The sequence below is a fragment of the Rhinopithecus bieti genome, unplaced genomic scaffold, assembly GCF_001698545.2.
Source record: "Rhinopithecus bieti isolate Rb0 unplaced genomic scaffold, ASM169854v2 scaffold_12003, whole genome shotgun sequence".
Classification (NCBI taxonomy): domain Eukaryota; kingdom Metazoa; phylum Chordata; class Mammalia; order Primates; family Cercopithecidae; genus Rhinopithecus; species Rhinopithecus bieti.
The window spans coordinates 1,859,643-1,867,462 of record NW_016807365.1 but is presented as its reverse complement, the minus strand read 5'-3'; positions in this window follow the sequence as shown (position 1 = coordinate 1,867,462).

Sequence of the window (7,820 nt, the reverse complement as noted above, 5' to 3'; positions counted from 1 at the left end):
TGCTCATTTGTTTCTAATATCAGGTCTGCTGTCATTTTAACATATGAGTTAAAAAGAAATTATTTAAGCAGATAGTTAGGATAGGGAAGTCTTCTGTAAAGTTTACTTTTTAATGAGAAGCAGTCCCCAAATCATTTGCTTTCTAAGAGCAGCCTGTACAGTTGAGCAGCAGACACAGATAAGAAGTTGGAGCACAGGTGACTGCTGGCAGCTGGCCAATAGTAAAAGGCTACCTGGGGACTAGGCATGTTCAACATGACATCTCCATCTTTCCTTTTCCTTGCCAACCATGTGTACAGTAAGGAGCACACAACGTGGAGCCAGCCAAGTAAAAAATCCATTTACATAATAAAAGATTAGGGTGGGGTGGCCAAATTCTTCATGCACTGTGTAAATGTCCTGCCTGGTACCACCAATCTCTGAGACCTATGTAAATCAGACACCACCTCCTCAAGCCAGTGTGTAAAACCCCAAGTGCTTCACCATAGGACTGGCAGCCCCACTCAAGTGCCCCTCTCTCTCGCAGGAGACAGAGCTATTCTCCTTCCTCTTTCTTTTGCCTATTAAACCTCCACTCCTAAACCCACTTATTGTGTGTTTGCATCCTTGATTTCCTTGGTGCGAGACAATGAATCTCAGATATTTATCCCAGACTATGATGCTGCTTCAATTTGTTTACTCTGTTTTCCTTTACTTGAATTTCTGATTTCAACACTTGTGTGACTAGCTTGGTCAAGGTAACCTTGGCTCTCTCATTTGGTTTAAATGTCCTTTTAATGACTCTGTACTTTATTTATTCTTATAGAAATAATAAGCCTTGAATTATTGTATTATATAATATTTACATAATAACATTATGATACTAACTTTCCTATCAACACTCCAAGATTTCTGAGGTCCTGGTACATGTTCCTCTTTGCATTCCAAATAACTGTAAAGTGTAGGAATTCAGTTAATAGTTTTTGTTTGATTGAACAAAGAGATCTAATAAAATGAAAAATTTAATAAGACATATGTAACCAATTACATATGTACTTATTAATACAGTAACAAAACGTTGGACAACTTTTGTCTCTTATGAATAAGGTACAATGTATTTCTGTCAGAATTATGAATTAGTCACACTATTGGCATGATTGATGGATTATATATTTACTTAATCTCCTTTGGAGCTATATTCCATTTTTCCTGGAGTATTTTACTTTCAAACTATATTTTAGGACCGTTTTATCAAATAACAATTTCATGTTTATTTCAGATAGATAAAATTACATCAAAACCACATTTTTGAGCATTTCAAAACTGGCATGAAGAGTGACAGTGATGAGTCATATTATCAGCTGGCTTTTATCATTCTGATACATTCCTGCTTGTCACTTTGCAAGTGTTTTCTGGAAGATGTTCTGTTAAACAGAAACATTATCATTCATTTCAAATAAATCATTGTGGGACTTTTCAGTTACTTTTGAAATATCTACTAAAACTCAAATGTGAAGTTAACCTCTATATTCCAAAACAAATGTCATAGAATGATATCAGATTTTCAGGAAATTCTTGTACACAAGGAGAGTTTCCTACTCCACACTAGTGGGCAACTAGTGAATTCTGCTTGTGCTGAGTTATGAACCCATTTAATTCCCTGGAGCAGATGGATACCTTGGCATATAAGCAGACTTGCCCACTTAATACAGTGTGCCTTACAAACAGTATCTTTTCTATGTGCTCCAAAAATCTGTTAGTGGGTGGGATTCACTGTTATTCATCCTGAACTTTAGGAAGTCCTGCCATTGAGACAGAGAAATAAAGACGCATCTGCTACGACAATCCTCATTTTGGCGATTGTACTGCCTTTTGCATTTTTGCAAGCTTTATAATAGACCATTAATACATACTTGGATTTGCAGGGTTTTTTAATCCTTGCAGAACTCACAGTCTAGTGTTTTGTAGGTTCAGAAAGCATTTCATGTCTTTTGTTTCATTTGTTTTCTCTACTTCAGAGAGGCTTAGTGTATTGTTCAGAATCATTAAGTAAAGAGCAGATGAAGAGTTGCTACTTAATCCTAGGAAAAGAACATGCAGCTCCATCTTCAAGACCACTCTGCTTTCACACTCCACTTAGACTGTGCATATAGGCACATGCCTCTTAACAACGTTTTGGTGAATGATGGACCATATATGCTATAGTAATTCCAGAAGATAATAACGGAGCTGAAAAATCTTTAACACCTAGTATTTACTACACTGTACTTTTAATCCTAATTTTAGAGTGTACTTCTACTTATAAAAAAAGTTAACTGTAAAGTAGGCTCACGCAGGTCCTTTAGGGAGTATTTCAGAAGAAGGCATTGTTATCAGAGGAGATGAGAGCTTCACGCATGTCACTGCCCGTGAAAACTTTCCAGTGGGATAAGATTTGGAGGTGAAGACAGTGATATTGATTATTCTGACCCTATGTATGCCTAGGCTAATGTGTGTGTTTGTGGCTTAATTTTTTATATAACATTTATAGAATAAGGATCTAAAGAAAGAACATATTTCTGTACAGCTGTGCATTGTGTTTGTTTTAAGCTGAGTCTTATTGCAAAGATTAAAGAAAGTTAAAAAAATTATTTATAAAGTAAAAAAGTTATAATATGTTAACGTTAATTTATTATTGAAAAGACAATTTTATAAGTTTAGTGTCACCTAAGTTTATCTTTTTTTTGTTGTTGTTTCTTTTGTTTTTGTTTGTTTGTTATTTTGAGAGGGAGTCTCACTTTGTCATCCAGGAGTACAGTGTGCCATCTAGGCTCACTGCAACCTCCACTTCCAGGGTTGAAGCAATCCTCCTGCCTCAGCCTCCTGAGTAACTGGGATTACAAGCATGGGTTACCATGCCCAGCTAATTTTTTCATTTTTAGTAGAGACAGGGTAGGTCTTGAACTCCTGATTGCAGGTGATCGGCCTGCCTCCACCTCCCAAAGTGCTGGGATTACAGGCATGAGCCACTGCACCCAGACCATGTTTTTAAAGTCTACACTAGTGTGCAGTAGTGTCCTAGGCCTTCACATTCACTCATCACTCACTCACTGAGTCACTCACTCACCCAGCGCAACCTTCATTCCTGCAAGGTTGATTTATGGTAAGTGCTCTATACAGGTGTACCATTTTTACCATTTATATTTTTACTGTATCTTTTCTATGTTTTGATATGTTTAGAAACACAAATAACATTGTATTACAATTGTCTACAGTATTCAGTATAGTAACATGTCTTATAGGTTTATAGACTATGAGCAATGAATTATACCATATAGCCTACGTGTGTAGACAACGTCATCTAGGTTTGTGTAAGTACACTCTATGATGTTCATACAACAAAATCTCATAATGACACATTTCTCAGACTGTATCTCTGTCAGTCAGTGTTTCATGACTGTGATTAATTGCCCTCAATATGCTGAGTAATTTCAAGTAGTTGTGAATTAAAATTTTGATGGGTCTGCTGATAGTGACAGTTTTTATGTTAAAAAAAAAAAAAAAAAGTGGCAGATCACCATGTCAGGAGATTGAGACCATCCTGGCTAACACAGTGAAACCCCGTCTCTACTAAAAAAGACAAAAAAATTAGCCGGGCGAGGTGGCGGGCGCCTGTAGTCCCAGCTACTCGGGAGGCTGAGGCAGGAGAATGGTGTGAACCCGGGAGACGGAGCTTGCAGTGAGCTGAGATCGCGCCACCGCACTCCAGCAAGGACAACAGAGCGAGACTTCGTCTCAAAGAAAAAAGAGTGTTTTATATTATTTCTTAGGCGAGACTTCTCTGCTTTTCCCCACCAGTTGCTAACTAAGAGCAGCAGGTATAAAATAGAAAAACCTGATTATTCTTAAAGTGTAGGTTGGAAAGATTCAAGTTCATTTCCTACAACCTGATACACATACAATGGCATAGAAGAACAAAAGAGAAGAGAAGGTATCACCACTGTTCTATCCTTGAAAATTTGACTGATACAGGAAATTTATCAGCATAAAGCTAATTGCCAGCTTGAGATTTAACAAATCCACTTGCTTGTCTTAATTAGTACCCACTTCCCACCAAGAAAACCTTGATAAAATTCCTTAAAAAGCTGGCCTCTTTTAAACCCATGTACCTTATGTAATATTAATTAGATATTTTAATTATGGATTCCATGTGCAAACTTTATCAGTGAAAAACTGCTATTATATTGTGGCACTCTTTACTTTAAATTGACTCTGTATTAACTCTGAAAGCTGTGTAAAGTAAAATTAAATCCTTATCAATAGACAATTCCTTTAGCACTTGTTCCTATGTTCATGAGGTACCAAGGTTAGGCTGCTATTACTTACTATGAATATAAATTTAAAAGTTCAGTTATTTGCATTCTTGCTCCAATGTACCATGAATATAATGAATAAGATATAGAAACACTATCAATATAAAAGTGTAACATCAAAGAACAGTAATTGATTTCCTAAAATAACATCGTCTATATAATCTCCAAACCAGATTTTTAGGTAAGCGATTGCGCATTAGTAAATAAACTTGTGATTTGAAATCTATAGTGTTTAATGATTTGTGGGATTTTTTTTTTGTCTTATTATCTGTTCTTTATTTTTCCCTTGTGTATCTGTTACTAAAAGCACATACTTTATCTTCTTATGTTCTTAAACTTATCTCCAAATTTTAAAATGATTTTAAAATACATGACATGAGAGAAGACCAGAGAATATTCATGTGTATATACTAAGATATTATGTTAATATTAATATATAATGTGCAGGGTGACTGTAGTCTGAAAATACAAAAAATATATTTTTTATTGAACTCCCTTATTTCTTCTGGGATATGCTAAACTCACTGTACATTCAGGAAAATTTGAGACAAAATCATCTTAAAATATACATCACAGATGCTTATGCAGAGACTGATGAAAATTCTACATTAATGCATTAAGTTCAATGCGACTTTTGAGAGCTAACTGAATGCATTGATGCCAAGGGACAATACATCAACTGAATCTTTTATTGTGAGCCATTTATTAGATATATTTGCCTATGTTTCCAGACATTAAGTCCACCTTGTATAATTAATTTTAGGACTTTGGTTGATTAAAATATACCCTTCAAATCCATAAGTAATCACTAAAATGGAGTTGAATCCTGAAAGTCACTATAGTGTGCACCTCTGCTAACTTCATTTTTCTTTCCTTACTAACCTTTGCTTGCCCCAAATTACATATAAAGTAAAACATAAAATCTCTCACCATGGTAGCTTTACCCTCTAAATTGTACTCACATACTCAGTTCCTGAACGTGTAGTTTGCAATTTTCCTTCATATCCCCTTCACACAGTATTACATGCTATTTACCACAAAATTCCTTTCTATCATTGCCTCTGAATTTTTTCTTATACTATTTCATTTCACTGGAATTTAATTCATTATTAAATTATTCCTAAATTCTGAAACTGTGAGACATATCCCCAAAAGGAAATTCATTTTATGTTCTGAAAGCATTTTAACATTTATTGATATATAGCTCACTATACAACTAACCAATTTGCAGTACAAAATTCAGTGGTTTTAGTGAATTCACAGAGGTTTGCAACCATCACTGCAATAAATTCTCATAACATTTTATTCACTCCATAAAGAAATACCATACCCATCAATTGTCATTCACCATTCCCCTCAACACCTTCAGTTCTAGGCAACCACAGATTGACTTTTGGTCTCTATAGATTTGAAGATTCAAGATATGGCATAAAAGAGGGCTCATATAACATGGGGTCTTTATATGACTGGTTTCTTTCACTTAGCATAATATTTTCAATATTTACCTATGTTGTCACAAGCATATTTATTTTATTGCCATATTAAATTTCATTGTGTGGATATACTGCATTATGTTTATCCATTCATTAATTGATGAACATTTAGCTTCTTTCTACTTTTGACTACTATGAATGATAATGCTTGAACATTGTGTACAGTTTTGTGTACAGTCGTATGTTTTCCTTTCTCTTGGGTATATACCTAGGACTGGAATTGCTCTGTCATAAGGGCAAGTTTGTTTAAAATATTGAGTAACTGCCAAACAGTTTTCTAAGATTTTTGGAACATTTTACATTCCAGCCAAAGATGTGTAGAGATTCAAATTTGTTTACATCCTCATTGATATATATTTGTAATGTCTTTTTTATTACAGTCATCACCCTAATGAATGTAAAATATATATTTTGTGAATTTAATTTTCTCTTCACAAATATCTAATGATAATCACAATTCCATGTTTTCTTTAGCCATTTTATCTTCATAGGAATAGTGTCTATTACTTTTTTGCACATTTTATTGAGTTATTTTTTTTTTTTAGTTTTGAGTTTAAGAGTTCTTTTTCATATACTTAGGAAACAAGTCTCTTACTATATGTATAATTTTCTGTTGATTGCCTTTCTACTTTCTTGATGTTTTACCAAGCACACAATTTTTAATTTTGATGTAGTTAAATTATCCATTTTTCTTTTGTTGTTTGTGCTTTTTGTCATATTTAATAATTAATCACATAATCCAAAATCACAATGATTACTTCCATGTGTTCTTCTAAGAGTTTTATGGTTTTATTTCTTACGTTCAGGTCATTATCCATCTGGAATTAATTTTTATCCATCGCATAAGAAACAGTTTCAATTTAACTGTTGGGTATGTATTTATCCACTTGTCTCTATATCACTTCTTGAAAGATTTACTCCCATTGAAATCTTGCAGTACTCTTGTTGAAAATCAGTGAAGAGGCTTATTTTTGAACTCTGAATTCTATATCTATCCTATATCAAAATCACACTCTTCATTACTGCAGTTTTGTAGTAAGTTACAGAATTGGAAAATGTAAGTCCTTTAAATGTGTTATTCTTTTTCTAAGGTTGTTTTGGAAATTCTGGGCCCTTGAATTTCAGAATGACTTTTAGAATTGGCTTGCCGATTTCTGCAAGAATAAAAAAAAGCATTTTGATCACGATAGGGATTGCACTGAAATCACAGATCAATTAAGAAATTTATTTCGATCTTAATGATATTAAATCTCCTAATCCCTGAACATAAGATTTGTTTCCATTTATTTATATTTTCTTCAATTTTTTAAAATAATGTTCTGTAGTTCCCAGTGTCCAAGTCTTTCACTTATTTTGTTAAACTTATTCTTTAGTATTTTGCCTTTTGGGGTGTTGTTGTAAATGTAATTAATCACTTGGTTTAATTTTTGGTTTGTGAATCACTAACATAGAGTAATACAATTGAATTGTGGATGTCGATCTTAGACTCGGCAACCTTGATGGTCTTACTTATCACTTTTAGTAATATTTACTACTAAATTACTACTACAGAAAATAATTTAATTAGGGAATGATTCCTTAGAGATTTCCATATGCAAAATTACATCATCTTCCAATAGAGATAATTTAAAATTTCTTATTCCAAGACTTTACTTTTTCCTTGCCTAACTACCTTGTCTGGAAACTTGAGTACAAGTCAAATGGGAATGGTGAGAGAAAACGTCCTTGTTTCATGCCTTATCTTAGGGGAAAACATTTAGTCTTTCACCTTTAAGTAAGATAATTCTCTTAGTTTTCCATTGTTGTCCTTCTTCAGTATGAGAAAGTTCTCTCTATTCCTATTTGTTGAATATTTTTATCGTTAAAGAGTGTTAGATTTTGTCAAATATTTTTTGCTTCATCTGTTAAAGTGATCCTGTGCTTTGTGTTCTTTATTTAGTTGTTAAACCATCATTAGATTTCTGAGATGAATCACACTTGATCATAGTGTATAGTA